We start from the raw sequence: 17,092 nt of genomic DNA on the forward strand, positions 1-17,092 counted from the left end.
AACTTCCAGTTAGCATGAAAAACGAAGTAATTGCTATTTGAATTTAGTATCGTTGGACAATGAAGGGATAACATGCCGTTTGCGCAATGCTTCAATCTCAACAAAGATAGAAGTACTTTGGATTGCCGCAATGCTTTCTAAAAATAATCACTTTAATCTTTTGAATAACCGCATAGGTCCACTGAGGCTACTTTATTAGCCTATTTCATGTTACTACAAAATATTAAAAGAGCAGCATATTATAGGGTGCTGCAAAAGAGCAAAACAGCATATTATAGGTACAATCAAAAGAGCATGTCAACATAAATCCTAAATGACAAAAATTGTCACAGCCACACTGCTTATTCGTGGCTAACAAAAAGATCATAAACATACCACAAAACAATCACATCCAGTTAAACAGTGAGTGAAATATTGCATAATATAGGGTGCCGTATAGTTTAGAAACCACTTGTAATTTCTTAAGGAGCAGAGTAAAACATCAACAACACCGCCAAACCGTACTGCATAAATGCACTCGATAGTCGATAGTCTGTATACAGGCAAAAGTTTAACCAGAAGTTATCAGTACTGTGTTTCAGGTTTGTTAGTTTTCATTTTTAAAATACTATAATCACAAATCACACAAAGTTACTAAAACAGGTTTATAGCAAGGTTACCGATTACAAAAAAATTCGATATCATTTGAACAGGAAAAAACAAGGAAGTAACTGCAGTACTATATACCCTTTTTTTATCTTTTTACATCATCTAGCTCCGTTAATACTTACCGGTAATCAATCAAAGTGCGACGTGAAGGTAAAATCAAAATTCGCCTTTACTTATCATAACAAGAGGCGCTTTTCATTGCTAAATTTAAAGCAAATCTAAAAAAAGAAAAAAGCAACACATTCAAAAAGCGTAAAATTTTATCAGCATACAACTACAGCTACAACTACATTTTTCATTAACATGCATATCTGGTTAATCAACCAAAGTTTGTTAATCGTTATACGTTCAGCAAAAATTTTTCAACTTTGTAAGAAGAGTTGTAGATAGTGACTGAAGCTGGGTTACTAAAGTAACCTTGAAAACTGAACGGGGTAACTCAATTTCCAGTTTTATTTCATGCATCATGTATATATGTTACTTTTAGTTTGTTAAGAATGTTTAATTTATAATTTAATTGCTTTGTTTGCACTATTGGTGAAGTGTTAACAATTACCTGATGATATCTGGATGAAATCGTAGTCCGTTTTTACGTTGATTTTGCATTTTCAATTGTTCCCGATAAAACAGGGAATAAAACGAGTCAGAATTTCGTTCCATAAGCTGATGAATATCTGAAGCAATTAGAGAATCCAATGCAACAATATCTTCCTTTCTGGATAACTTTTGTTTTATTCTTGCAATTCTAAACATGTATATATATTCGTTTTAAAAAGATGTTATGCTGTTGATACTTTAAAAAGTAGAGCAAAATCATCACACAAACTAAACTCAGTCTGATTTTTGTTTCCTAGCTGTCTGCAGAAGTCCATTCTTTGTTGCCCGTGTGGAAATTTTTGTAACGGTAACTTGCCAATTTGAAAATTATAGGATTCTCTTTGACGTTGCAATTTTGCATTGATCAAAATGCAAAATTTGCAATGTTTGCAAATATCACCATCAGAAACCACAATGATGACAGGACATGAAGGTGAACGGTAAACATCAGTTTGAAGTAAAGAATCATCACACTCTTGAGTTGAAATCACATGGCAAATAACATTTTTGAAGTTAAAAGAAAATCCTTCCAAAACAAAAAGTGAATTTAGCAGTACATTTACAAGCGGTAGCTTACACCACAACTGGGCGATACCCACTTGGGCGAGAACAGTTGGGCGACGGCCAAAGTGGACGACGGTAGCGAAAGTTTAGCCGTTTGAAACGGTGGTGATATATGTACCGATACCAATATTTTGGTCGATACCGATATCACGTTTTTAGGCCGATACCGATATTTTGGCCGATACTTTAGTGTTACAAAAAGAAGCAATTTTGGTATCTGCAAGGAATTATATCAAATGCTAAGTTACCTTATTTGCATAAAACTATTAAAAAAAGCTTTCAATTGGCATAATTTATTAAAGATTCAAGAATCCAATCTCAACCGCATTGTTGTGTCATAGTAGATTTTAGTAATGAAAGGCCATCGTAATTGAGGATTGGGGTATAAGGGAAGAAACATTACCGTACATCATAATTGGGGTTTCTGAAAAAAAAGTGTTTGTGCAAACTCTCCAAATAGGCTATCATAATTGATAATAAGATGTAAAATGTAAACCAAGCGATTTATGTAGTCGTACAACAACTATTCGACAAGTAATGTGCAACCTAAGGGCGCTTGTCGTTTGGTAGAAAAGCTTTTGCCAGGCCAAGACTATCCAGGTAGCAAAAATGCACAATTCTGCATCGCTCCCACCACACCAAACGCTCAAAAAACCCGTGCAACTCGGCTGCCCCCAGCAAGCCGGCTCTACCAGTAGGCGATTCAACTTTCGCCGTTAGCCGCAACAAACTCACCAAGCCCAAACAATGTCATGGCAGAATAAGTAGGCCCAAAAAGAAAGCTTCGCTAATTTGCGGAGCTGTGCCCTCTACTATGTATAGGCTACAAAATATGAACCCTGCATGTTGTGTAAAATAAATAAGCTTACCACATTCCAGTTTCTGCGTTGTATGGGGCCTCGGACTTATGTTCGGAGGGGGCCATGTTCTTTGTTGCTACGGCCCTGTACATACAACACACACAACACAGCGCTGAAGTCATACAAATCATGTATTTTCAACATTGCGACCTAAAGCCTGGTCTACACTACAAAATATTTTGAGCTGAGCGTGGCTCATTCTTTGTTTATTTAACACAAAGCTTCTCTCGGCAACAGCGCCGCCGTCGGCCTGAAAATGTCTGGTCGTCGCGAGCTTTTTTTACGCTCTGGAGAGATTTGCTTGATTAAGGTTCTGGCGCAAAATTTAGTTTGAGCTCAGGTCTTGGCATTTTGTGGAACTTAAATGGAAAGGCAGTTTCAGTTTTCTGGAAGGATGGCACTCTGTTTCATTTAATAGGTTAGTTGGTGTGTGTAGATAAAAATTAAAAGGTTAGGTTTAAAAAAGTCTTACATAGGGCTACTTAGCTGTTAGTTTGGTTAAGGTGGCACTTCACTAGGCTTTTGGTATGATTAAAGTTGGCCTTCCAGTTAGTATGGTAGTCCTACCTCTTAGACTGATTCAAACTATCTTTAGCTGTTGGTCAGGTTCAGATAGTACTTCACCAGGCTTTTGGTCAAACTTGGGTTGGCCTACCTGCTAGCCTTGCATTGATTGCAGTGTTCAACTCTACAAGTTATAGAATAGCTCTAGGTCTACAATACTACTCTGGATTATTTTCAGTTGACCTATTACACCAGTGGTTCTTAACCTATGGGTAATTACCCACATGTGGGTAATTTCAGGATAGCAGGTGGGTAATCAGCTGAACCAGAATATTTAGAATTATAGATGTAACAAACAAATCACAACTCATCACAAATATCAAAGCTTCTCCTGTGTTTGGAATACAGCTTGATGAGTCTGTTGATGTTGCAAATCTTTCTCAACTGATGGTGTTTGTTCGGTATCTTCGCAACAACACTATTGATTGATTGAATCTTTATCCTCTGACTGGGAAAGCTTCTTGCAGAGCTCCTTGCAGTTTCGCATACTAGTCGAGGCTTTGAACCACTGACGCAGGCTCGGTCACCGAGATTGACAGAGTGAAGTTTCCGATTGTTCAAGAACTATGTCACAGCCACGCAAGCACTTGATTGTGTTATTAAAGTTATGAACTATATAAAAGCGAGTGGCCTTAATACACGACTCTTGTGAAAATTATGTCAAGATAAGCAAGTGGAGTATGATTTTCTGTTGTTTCATACTTCTGCACGCTGGCTCTCAAATAGAAACATGTTGATTCGGCTTGTGTGTTTCTTACCAGAGGTTACTGAATTTCTTGAGATGCAACATAAACAAGGATTGAAGACGGATATTTCAAATACAATGTTTCAGAACAGGGTGGCATGTCTAGCAGACAAGCTGTTAGATCTGGAGTCAGATTTGCGTTGTGCAATAATTATTCAAAATCGCACCAAATATTGCACCGATTGTAGGCTACACATAAAACAAGAGCAAATGTCTCACTGACACTATTGATGTCCTTGTTTGCATTAAACGTTGTTTTTGTTGAATAACGCTGTTTTATATTTTTAATATGTCAAAATAGATAAAATTAAATTTTGGGTAATGGGACTTTGATCTGGACAGAAATGGGTAATAAGGGAAAAAAGGTTAAGAACCCCTGTATTACACTGTGTCAGTACAATGATGGATGCGCTTGATTGAATAGTTTGAATCAATTGGAGGCGAATTTCCCGCCAGATGACGTAACCAAGCAGAAAGTGACGTTGTTAGCGCTTGAATGCACACGGTCGCAAGATCAAATTTGCCAGTGTAGACAGTTTTTGCGCCTCTATACGGCTGCATTGACACTGTCTGCTTTGTAAAGCGCTGAGGAGCAACGCATTCTGCGATGGATACAGCGCTGTATAAAAACAAACATTATTATTATTATGACTATTTGACAACCACTATAAGCATAAATTTTGGGCATTAACTACGTCACAAATGATTTTATCTTTGCGTTGACAAAGAGCTAAAAGAAACGACGCTCTTTTGCTTCTGGCTCATCATAAATATGATATCGCAATCGCATTCATGGTTTCATAACCCCTTTATTTATTTCGTTTCACTTTCAAAGGAAGCTGTAGCGTCGCTACTAATTTTTGAGTCGTTTGTTTTTTGATATCACCTGGTTTCAAAAGTGTGTTTTATGTACCTACACTTTTCTCGCTGTGTTGACCACAAACACCTCGTGCTTTCTAACGTAAAACAAAAAATAAAGCATTTATGTAGCCTATCTACTAAGTTACACTCGGGGCGTGTGTGCACCATTTACCCCCTGAAAATCTAATACTTAGTGGGCCCCTATATTTAGTGATGGCTCTTAAACTAGGGCAAGAAAGGTTGTATCCGCAAACTCTTTCAATGTGGAGAAAAACTTACGTTTATCATTTTAGCAACGAGTAAATAACTCTAAAATTTTAAAAATAAGTTAGCCTAGTAAATAGGCCGAAAATACAGTAACGGATCTAGAAATAAGTTGGGGAAGAACTTGACCTTTAATGCTGTAAAAAAATTTTTTTTTAAATGGACGATGCAAAGGTAATGTCCGAAAAGTCGGGTGAAGGGCTCGGCCCTCGAAAAATTTTGACAAATATCATCTTGTTTTTGTTCCCTAATTGGCATTTTTGCCACAATAGGCCTGATGTCCTTTTTTATCAAGGTACACATTTTGTATGTAACCATTGGTCGTTCAGTATGTGGCTAAATTCATCAAATTAAAATAGGGTTTTGGTAAGCTGAGCAAAGCCATTTGGACAAATGAAGATCAAGACAAAGTTGCATGAATTTTCTTCCACAGATGAAAACCAGTTATGCAAGATAAACATATTTGATTGATTGAATCTTTATCCTCGGACTGGGAAAGCTTCTTGCAGACCTTAATCCTGGTAGTTTCGCATATGTAGCGCCCTGCGTTCAACCTTAGGTCTTTTCAACGTCTGTTACCGTCGTGAAATTGTCGTTCTTTTGCATATATGTTACGTTACCCAGTAACCCGTGGCCGAGTGGTTAGCGCGTTGGGCTTGCAGTCGAGAGCCTGCATGTTCGACTCCAGCCACACGCAATTGCTGTTGTTTCTCTGAGCAAGAAAGTTTACGATAATTGCCTCTACCCAGTGATCGATTTCGAGTAATGGGTAGTACCAAATTTAAGTCATAAGTAAAGTAGACAACCGGAAACAGACATTGCAGCCGGCTGCAGCGTGGGTCAGGTGTACGTCGGAAGGCGTACACCGATGCATAGCGCTGAAGTCCGCTTTCCCGCAATGCAGGATAAAGATAAACCAAACCAAACAAATTCAAGTAATTTTGCAGTTGTGCTTCGGGATTTTGAAGCGTGATTAGGAATTTGCGTGCCTCAAGAAATGCATGCCAGTAAGCTAAACACATTCTTGCAACCGGCAGTTTTAATCACATATGCGTAGTTTTTCGTCTCTTCAACGTTATAGCCTACAGATACTTGATTCCTCAGCGACTATGTATATCGCGTTCTGGCCTTCAATTCAACAGACAGTAACAGTATAGTTTTTGGTGCAGTAGAAATGTTGTTTTTGTGAGATTGGAAGACCATGTTTGGTCCAGTAGTGATATAATTTCTAGTATGTTATAATTTGTAATCAAGTTATTTTCTTCAGGAATCTAAGCCAAGGCTCAGTTTGGTTGTGGTGATTTGGAATTGTGTTCGATTATAATCAAGATGGTTGCAACCTCCTAAGTTATATGGTGACGTGACGGTGACTTAAACGCACTAATACAGAATTTGGCAAAAAATCCATACAAGTATTTGGACCAGTGGTGTGGTCAGAGGTTCCAAGCAATCTCAAAAAGTTATCTTTTTATGATTTCAAAAAACATAGCAAAGCATCAGCCTTGCAAAGTTATGATACTTGATAAGTGGGTCTTCATTTGGCCTAAGCTCTTACATTCAACAATGTCTATTGTCATGGTGTCCAGTGTCCACTGATTTTCATAATTACTATTTGTTGGAAAATCTCGCACACAATTTTATGAAGCTGACAATTAATTGTAAGCTACTAGTCGAAGTATTAGTCTTGTTTGTGTTTTCTTTTTTGATTGTAACTAATTTGGTTAAATTGTTGATTAGTTTCATAACTCAAATTATTCTTTCCAGGGTGGCAACTGACTAGTTGACCGTATGGTCGTTTCGTTGTCTCCCTATCAATAACAAAACCTCAACATTGTATGTATTATTGTTTTATGTCACTTTTGTGTTTTGTTTTTTGATAAATAAACGATTGATTGATTGATTGATTGATTGACGTGAAGTTCCTTTCTACAATAAAAGCATACTTGTAACTAAGAAGTTTAGACGTTCTCGATCATTCCCTGCGATCACTGCGCTCGGAATGTCGCTGTAGCTTAAGCTTCCACAGCTAGGTATGGGCAGATAAGCTAAATTATATACTGTTCGCTACACATACTTGTAGAGGCTTTGAATCACTGACGCAGGCTCGGTCACCGAGATTGACAAGAGTAAAGCTTTCGATTGTTGAAGTCTTGTTGCCGGGGAATTATTCCAGCCATTAGATGCCGCTGAATGGAGAGCAGTCTTTACCGTGCGTTGCTTAAGCGCACACCCCAAGAGTCGAACCAGCGCCGCTTGATCTTGAAGCTTCTCCGTTCCGGAATTCACGCGCTAACCAACTGAGCTGTCGGGGCGGACTGAGCTATTGCTATTAACTTTGTGTGTTTATTGCAGTGGTGCACAGGAACCGGACACGGATCTTGATCTTGTTTTTTTTTTAAAACAAACAGAATCCAGATCCTAAATTTTCAAGTTTTTTTATTAATTATTCTACAAAGTTTCCTAACAAAGATACAAAATTTTTAATGTGCTTCTGGCAACATTTCCAAACCCGGAGAAAATTTTGCTAGTGATGCAAACCGCGCCGCGCTCGCGGCCGCTTTTGATATTTTCGCCGCGTGCCGCGCCGCGTGGAAGGTTGAAATGACGGTAGCCACTTTAACAAGTCGAAATTCTGCCACTGAAATTGACTAGAATGCAACCGCCAACCAATCATAAGCTACGGTTTAAGTGACGTAAAAAATGACGAAAAGAAGATCATAGAAAGCAAATTAAGTGATGGATTTTTTGTCAGCTGGTTGGCTTAGGGGTTAGGGTTAGGGCTAGAAAGTAGCCATTTCATTGACGCGTGTTCGATTCTCACCACTGCTATTGCTCTTTTTTTTCTGTAATTACCAAATAAAGTTCAAAACAAGCATTAACTCTCTGGATGAGTGCTAGAAGGGTCACAACTGGACGGTAGCCTCTTATAACACGTTCTGATTGGTTGGCGGTTGCATTGTAGTCAATTTCAGTGGCAGAATTTCGACTTGTTAAAGTGGTTACCTGAAATGACAAAGCCGCGCCGCTTGCTGCGTGAACTTTCAAGAAATATCAGTTATGAAACTTCAAATTTAAATTGGAAACACGGATCACATTTTTTTCCGTTAACGGAAACCCTAAACTGGATTGCTGGGAAGCTATGCAATTTGCTTGCAGTTGACAGGGTTTTTGGGGCTAGCTTGTGAGGGAAGCTGTAGGAGTGTTTTTGGTTAATAGCCTAGCTGATAAGACCACCGTTATTCTGGCAGAATAATTTTTCCGCTTTCTGCCTAAAAAAGTCATCCGTGAATAAGTGCAGGGCATAAAATGCGACTTGACCTACTTTCTACATATCTCAAATAAAACTAAGTTTATAATGTAATTGAGGGAGGGGTGTATAGCGGCTGCATTTTCAACACAAATTTTATCCCTGCTTTTAGTGTGCAACAGGACATTTTAAGCTGTTAGAATAAACTAGTCTTAGAATGTCATGTAAAGAATAATGTAGTGTAAGGAAAATGTAGAATGTAAGGTCTTAGAATGTATTGTTGTATTCTAATACCATGGCTGAAGTTGTAATTAAACTAATTCCCCTCTTCCTTTGCTAATTATAGGGTATAAGTTTAATAAAGTTACAATATTATTGCACACAAACATTTGTCCTTATAACCACCCAAAAACGACAAAACAAGCAAACCAGACAGTATTATCAATAGATGATCATACAGTGGTATTACTTGTTCCATTTTACAAGGGAGCAAGTAAAGGGCAAAGCTTTTTCCAAAAGGTGCAACATTTTCCGTGACGTCAACAACAAAAGCGATATAATTTACTTTAAAATTAAGGTTTACGCTAAACCATACTTTACGACAAAATGTTCAATTTTCTGCCTTGGAAAATTCTTTGACTAAAGTCATATGCAGGGGCTTAGCCAGCAAACAAATCGTGACAGACAAATGAGTAGTTTATTAAAGCAAACATATAGGAGATCTGGGAGGCCACCACCACAAAATTGTGAAAAAAAACTTGAAAAAACACGCATTCTGAGAGTACTTTAAGCCTAAATGAATAGTAAAACTCTGTCAAAATAATTCTGTAACAAAGGGTGGAAAGGTTATTTTAGTTACCGGTACATAAAACCAAAACAGTTGTAAGAGTAGAATAGACCTATATTCAATGGTGGGCTTCAGAAATCAGCATGCCAATAAGCACCTTTCGCACAAAACACAACACAGAACTAATCAAATGTTCACATTAGATCTCAGGTGTGCGTCGTATACTTAGAAACAAACATTCGACATTACAATAGGCTACTGGTACGCAAAATGTTAAACAACAAAATTGCCTATCACTGCCTCTGACTAAGCTACTATTAGCAGCCAAAGTGTTACATTCAGATTTCAGATTATTTTTTGTTTGGTTTAGTAGCATACTACAGCATGCAAAACGTGTTTAATGACTAAATACCGCATAAATTTGATCAAAGAAAGACAACTTTCAAACGAACTTTTCTACAGGTCTTCAATAGCTATAGGGTATAGGCCTACCGCAGACCACATCATCAACGATTACAACATTTTCAGCCCGTGTAATGGAGTGGAAGGTCTGCGTGTTTTGGATGATGAAACCAAAGACTGGCTGTTCTCTAACAGCCTTCCAGTGTAGTCCGGCAACATCGTGAATCTGAGGTGATAAAAAGATAGACTCTCAACCCCAGATGCTCTTACGACGACGACGATTAGCTGATACAAGTAGGCTACCTTTTTCTACCACTGAACTGTACTGAATCCCAAAACAAATCAAAGAAATACTCATTGCTAGAGTTATGACTCAGCAAAAACCATCAACAGTCTGCTTAAATCATTGATCAACTATAACAGGGGTCACCAACCTTTTTTGCATGCGGGCCACTTTAGCACTAAGGAGAGCTGTGGCGGGCCGCACTAATAAAATTTTAGGTAGGTTGACTCTTATGGTAGAAAAGAACGCATTTCGTACCCAGTATCCAGCGTTATTTGCTGCTAATATTTGTCTTAGAATACCGCAGCAACAAAATTAGTCGAACAACGCTACTGCCAGGCCAAACTCCTTCAACAACACTTTTGACTTCTTTAATAATGTCTAATAAACGAGGCTACTTGTTTTGCGCACATGTAGCGAGGCCAGCGGTTTCATCAGAATATTCATCGCCAAGCAAGAGTGGTGTTGTCACTTCGCTTCACAAAAGATATCTTACAATTAACAGTTTTAGTAAACAAGGAAATGTTTGACACAACGCAATACAGGCAACAATAGTAACCTGCAAACATATCAGTAAAAAATAGGCTTCAGTAACAATTAAGGAGAAAGAAACCAGGCACCGTGAAACAAACACTTGAGGAAATCACCGAAAAAAAAAACGTTTCTATCATAAACTCATGAACAGTGTTCCCTCTAAAAAAGCAATGAATTGTTTTTTCATCCATTTTGTGAGATTCTAGAAAACCGTCCTTCTTTGATTTTTATTAGACAACTGTCACTTGCGGTGCGTATCAGCATGGCAAGAATTGTTGATTGACAACATTTCGCAGTACTAAGCTAAATATTTTCGTATTACAACCAGAAAAAATCTTTAAATTTATATATAACATTTTGCCAATTTATTATAAATTGAGTTGACACACCGACCTATTTTGCCAACAAAAACTTGCATAAAGGGAACACTGCTCATGAAACACAATAACGGTGAAACGCACACCAGTGCTTACAGGACATTTACAAACTTAAAATAAGCAAACCCTATGCTCACAGACAATTTCGAAATTCGAAAACAGACGTTTTAATCAACCACTGGGACAGTGTGGCTGGACATCGCATTGGAATAACCTTAAGCGACCCCCACCTAGAACTATAATCTGATTGGTCAGTCGGTGGAATCGTATGCAAAGTGAAAATATGCTTTCCGGAAAGTATTTGTTCTTTCATGCTCTTTAACTCCTCGAGAAAAGTATTTTTGGTTATACTTACTTGTACGCTGATACCTTCCACGGGCCGCATATAACAGCGTGGCAAGCCGCATGCGGCCCGCGGGCCGTCAGTTGGTGACCCCTGAACTATAATCATGAACAAAGTTTTGTTGGTGCATACCAACAACGAATTAACTTTAATCACTGTTTAGATAAACAATGATTAACTTTAATCATTGTTTAAGTTAATTGGTATTGGTGCATTCAACCCTCAAAGGCATGCCCGTTAATAGCGGAGTGATGCCCTTTCGACAATAGCGCTTGATTTTTTATACTCTAATAAACAATAAGCTAAGCTGCGTAGGAGAGAAATGCCTATGGCCCTTTCATGGCTTGCTCAACTGATACTAAGTATTTATGACCACGAAACATCATATGCGGCACATGACAAAAAATGCCCCTTGATAAATGATGTAAAAAAACAATTGAGCATGAAAATTTTATCAGCAACAATAATCCCAGCAGACGATTTGAAGGCAAATAAAAAATAAATATGAGAAATAGTTGGCAGCACCCCAGAGTTTTGTAAATGGCACCCAGGTTGGGAACATAGACATCTTATAACAACTAGACTGCGCTTCTCGCATCTCGATTGAAGTAATTAAAAAAAGCGTCCGCCATTGTTAGTGTCTCAAATTTACGTGAAAGCTGCGCTGTTACAGCCAACCCATACAACAAAATCTGTCATTTTTACACTGATTCAACGTCTGCAGACGTTGAATCAGTGTAAAAATGATGGATTTTGCTGTCTGAGAAACGATAACATTTCTAAGCTGGTTGCGGTTCTGCAGAAAACTAACTTGTTAACTATAGGGGAGACAGGGGCGGCGCCAGCCAAAAATGAGTGGGGTGGACAAACATATTTCGAGGTAATATACTACCGTAAAGTATGGTCGCTAAGATTACCGATTGCGATGTGACTCACTGCAGCTCGGTTGCGAAATTTATTGAAAAATAAACAAAGGGAATTTAAAGGAGGCAAAAGCTGGTTTTCCATTGAGCGCACTCTAAATTATGAACAAAATAATAGAATGGGACCAAACGCTCCCATACATTTCATCTGTGGTCCATAGAATTGCCCACTACGATCTTGATGTTAGCAAGCTTGTCGTTATTTTATGTCATGGAGCTGCTGCAATGATAGGCGGCCTCATAAAAAATTATTGGGTTGTCCCTTAAACATAATTTTTAAAAACCTAGCTGTTACCCAATATTACCCATAGCCATAGGTGGTCACAGCGGTAAACCATAATTTCTTCGTGGGAAAATTGTAACTTAAAGTTCCCGGATCCTTTCGTCTGCATATAATGACCGAAAAAACACACACTTGAACTTCTTTTCAAACAGTGTATTTCTGTAAAAATTAGCCCACGGCTACCGAAAACGAGGGGGTGCAACGCGTACACCACTGAAAACTGTCACTACAGAACAGATTACTTGGATAAAAGACGGAACCTTTGTCCAGCTAGCAAGCACTAAGCCAACAGTTAAATGTGCGGCCAACTTTCAAACAATCATTTTACGAATGACCAGAATAGATAGCAATATCTCAAATTCACGTATGCAGTACTGTGACGCAATAATGAAAGACAATTATGAAGTCATTCCAACAGGTGTTTAAAGCTGATGTAATATTTCCTGTTTAAACAGGCCCAAACAGGCCCAAACAGGTTTGACACAATTCTTATGAACGCTGGTGCAATTTTGGCACATTTTCTAGCAACTTCCATGACGTAATATTCAGTAGACTTGAACGGTTTTATATGACGTTTGATTTGTACAGAGATTGGCCGTAACAATAGGTTAAGAATCACTGCACTAAATTTTTATTTTGCGCTCACAGGTCAGTTTAAAAGCTTTCACTAATTTTTGAGGACCAGTGTTATCGACAATGTCTCGCTCACTGCTGATCTGCAGCAGATGTTCAAGTCTTTGTGATGACATGGCAGGCCGCAGATAATAGTTTATTGTCTTAACTTTGCTGTGGATACGTTCACAAGATGCCACAGTCATGGGCAAAGTAGCAACAGTACCAATAATTTGAAACAAATTGCTGTAGCCTACAAATGATTTAAGATCGTTTTGTCCACACAAATTCAAAAGTAAAGGCGAACACAACCACGCGGTCTTGGTCCAGGCGCGAATCTAAGAGTTTTTTTCGGGGGGGGCCAGAAAATTTGAAAATCAATTAAAAAGAAAGAAAAAGCTAAACAGATATGAACAATGATACTACGACATATACGATATGCTAGAAAATAGACATTAAAACAACCATTTTCATCAATTGTGATGGCGAGAGACTAATATCAGCTGTTTAGAAGCATATCAAACCATTTGATGCGAAAACATACAATTTTTCACAAAACTTCGGGGGGGGCCCAGGCCCCCTGGGCCCCCCCATAAATCCGCGCCTGTCTTGGTCAATCCACTTTGGTGCTTTTCAAATTCTAGTTTCCACTTGTGACAATTAGCTGACCTCAAAAAAAGAAGATCCTATTGCTGCCCAACCTGATTTTCGTCGAAATTATAAAATTTGACTAAATATTTAACTTTAGGCAAATTTGATGGAGACATGTGCGTGAAATAAAATGCAGTTGCATTTGACATTAATTCACATGCTTGATCCGAGTAACGTTTTTTAAGTTCATTTAGCATTCTGTCAAAGGATGAAGAAAAATCTCTTCTTAACTTTTCTGTAATGGATTCAGATTCACTCCAAAAAAGACTGTTGCAACCTATCTAATATCTAATATCTTACCATCTCGGAAATGGCTTGGTGGGTAGCGGCATCGCTTAGCCAGCGTAGTGGTTTCACGGGTAATTTGATTTCTATCCGCAAACAGCGATGAGTTGAAAACCAATTTGTTAATATCTTCCTCTGAACGCAGTGAGTCAAATGCTCTTGTCAAGTCGTTGATAGCAATAACCCCAGTGGTGAGATCCATTTCTTCACTTTTTAAATAATCTGAAGCCTGTTTACTTAACGAAAAGCATTTATGAGGAATAAGACTAGCAGTAACAAATTCAGATTGCTTGATGCGGAACAACAAACCAGTAGCCACATCATTACCTTCGTTTGACATTTGTTGGAGCATTGACAGCAGTGCTGGATAGAGGCTACATTAAAACCCCATCCAGATAATTTGAACGTGCAGACCATCTACTGTAGTAGCCTATCAGATAACGAGTGCAATGCAATTTTTTCAGACGTGATTCCCTCCTTTTTCAAATGCTCTTCATACAAAAAATCTCTCTTGGGAGAACAGTCCATAAAGTGGTAGATGTTACCAATTGTTTTAAAAATTGTTTTGACTGTCGCTACGTTTTTAACACTGCGCCCAAGCACAAGATTTAATTGGTGTGCAAAACAATGAAAATATACCGACAGTTTTTGGCACTCGCTGCAACTAGGTGTTGCTGTACACTTTCATCCTTGCCTGAAATGTTGGTGGCCCCATCAAAACCTTTGCCTATTAGGTCTTATAAAGCTTGTGTCTCAGTTGTAATAAAAGCCATCACCTCAAAATAGTAAAATTAGACTACAATCAATCAATACAACAGAGCGATAACAATTGAAGATTCTTCATTTCTTTGTATGTCAATGCTGCAAAAGTAATTTATACGCAAGAAGTTGAAATTAATTTATGACGCAGTCACTAGACCCCCCTAACCCCCTGCATACACCCCCCAAGTTTTCTCATCGGATCTCGACGAATTACAAAATTGACCCTAAATAGGAGTGGGGTGGACATGTCCACCCCAGTCCACCCCGTGGCGCCGCTACTGAGGGGAGATGTGGGACCTTTCGGACACGGGGACCAATCGGACAGCGGCATATTTTTGATACCACGTGACCGTGACGCACTCTTTTTCTTCTATGGATCCGAGATTTCATTCGTTATCAGACCACATGTTTTTGTAAACATTAAGCAAGAGGTGTAAATGCTGTAAATGCTGTTTGGTTAAGTTTGTTTAATGGTTACAGAAGGAATAGAGTTTAGATAAAAACGCCTTTCTCACTTCAGAAAATTTTGTAAGTTTGGTCAAAATGGAGATCAGGGGACCTTTCGGACATGATAAAGAGACACTGTCCGAAAGGTCCCCACTGTTCCAAACGCTCCAATAAAAATAGATGCAAGAATGCAATAATTACAGATACTCCAGAAAAAGAAATTATTCTTTCACGTCGCAACAAGCTGCCGGCGAAACGCCCAAAAAGAGCTGTTTCTTCCACCAGCAAAAGTGATATATTTGTACACTTATCATCGGACACTGTAAGTGACCATGATGATTCTATCTTTTGCTTTATGCAAGTGGAATAGGTTTATGCAAGTTTCTAGGTTTATGCAAGTGGAATAAGTGAAATCTCAGGTGGTCCAAATTCTATGGAGCACAAGGTGGAAGTTGGAGATTTTGCTGCCATTAAAGACTTTTCATCAGAGGGAAAACATAGAAATTTTATCGGAAAAATCTGTGCCTGGCCTGATGAAGATGGTGGTTTCGAGGTAAATTTTGTGAAACGATCACAGAAGATCAAAAACAGCTTTTACTTTCCTGAAGAAGTAGATGTAGCATCAGTTACGTTGAATAACATTGTTTAAGTGCTTCCCAAACCATCCCAGTTGCCACTACGAAACGACTACGTGAAGTTTTTAGGTTTGGAGCTGATCTGGCTTTGTATGGGTTGTAAATAAAATCGTGTTCTGAAGACGATTTCTATATAGCCATTCTTCACAGTTTTTGTAACATCAGCAATTGTTAAAGCTGTAAAAATATTATTTCATGATATTTTACTTCATTTTTTATGTCCGGAAGGTCCCCACCCTGTGTCCGAAAGATCCCCACCGCTGGGGACCCTTCGAACATTTGAGTCATCTTTTTCATGTGTAAATAAAATTACTGTTCTTATTGGGAACCGCTGTCCATGGGTCAGTATGAATTCGTTATAAATGTAAGTAAACAAAAACACATCAGAACATTCAACACCGCTTTGAAAATTAGAAATAATAGAAGTTAGGTCAATTTTGTCCGATAGGTCCCACATCTCCCCTAATTTAGAAATTTGGTGTAATAGAGGTTTTATTCATCTATGAAATGAATATAAGCATGTGTTAAATTGCATAGGATTACATTCAGTCTATAATAGGCTATAAAGCAAAAACACTGCAATGCGAGAGTATGCGTATGTGATACACTGAATTTACATCATTTCCAGCAGTTCCAGCAGAGCTCTTATTCAGTTTAGCGTTACAGCTGAGCTGATGAATATTGTAGTGTAATAGCAACGAACAGTTTATTCCTGAACCCTTTTCCGTGTATCCGTAAACTTCCTCCGGCAATCACGGTGGACCAAAACTTTGCCAATGTGAAATAATTGCAGTATAAAATTTACTTTTAAATGAGCACCAACACTAACAATAATTTCATAAAAATTGAATTTTTCAGTATTTGTACATCCGCCATTTTGAAAAAAATGGCGAAATTTCGAAAATAGTGGATAACTTTTTTTCACCAAAAAATTTTCACGGGGATTTTTTTTTGTTCATTGTACACAATGAACAGAACCAATGTGCAAAATTTCAGCTTTACACCAATTAAGTCAAGGTAAAACTCTTCAACGACTGGACTAATATGTAACCTATATACTATACATAGTAGAGGACACAGTTCAGCTAATTAGCGAAGCTAACGCTTTGGTTAGCGGATTAGAATTTTTGCTAATATTTAGAAATTTTAGCGGACTCGTTAGCGAAAGTAAACTTATTGGAAATCCGCTGATTTCTTTGTCGAAAGCTAACTTTTACATTAGCTGCGCCCACCACTGTGTAGCCTATACAAAGGTCTACAGCGACAGTGTGGACATATATTCCATAATTACCCAAAGCGTTTTTTGGAGCCTTGTTCTGCGCAAATTGTAATGGGTCATAGTCCAGGGATTTGGTAAGCTTGTTTTCGATGGTAGGCCTAACTGCAAGAGCAGAAAACCTGTCATCTGCCACGGTTAA

Source organism: Aplidium turbinatum, chromosome 1 (assembly GCF_918807975.1).
Source record: "Aplidium turbinatum chromosome 1, kaAplTurb1.1, whole genome shotgun sequence".
Lineage (NCBI taxonomy): Eukaryota > Metazoa > Chordata > Ascidiacea > Aplousobranchia > Polyclinidae > Aplidium > Aplidium turbinatum.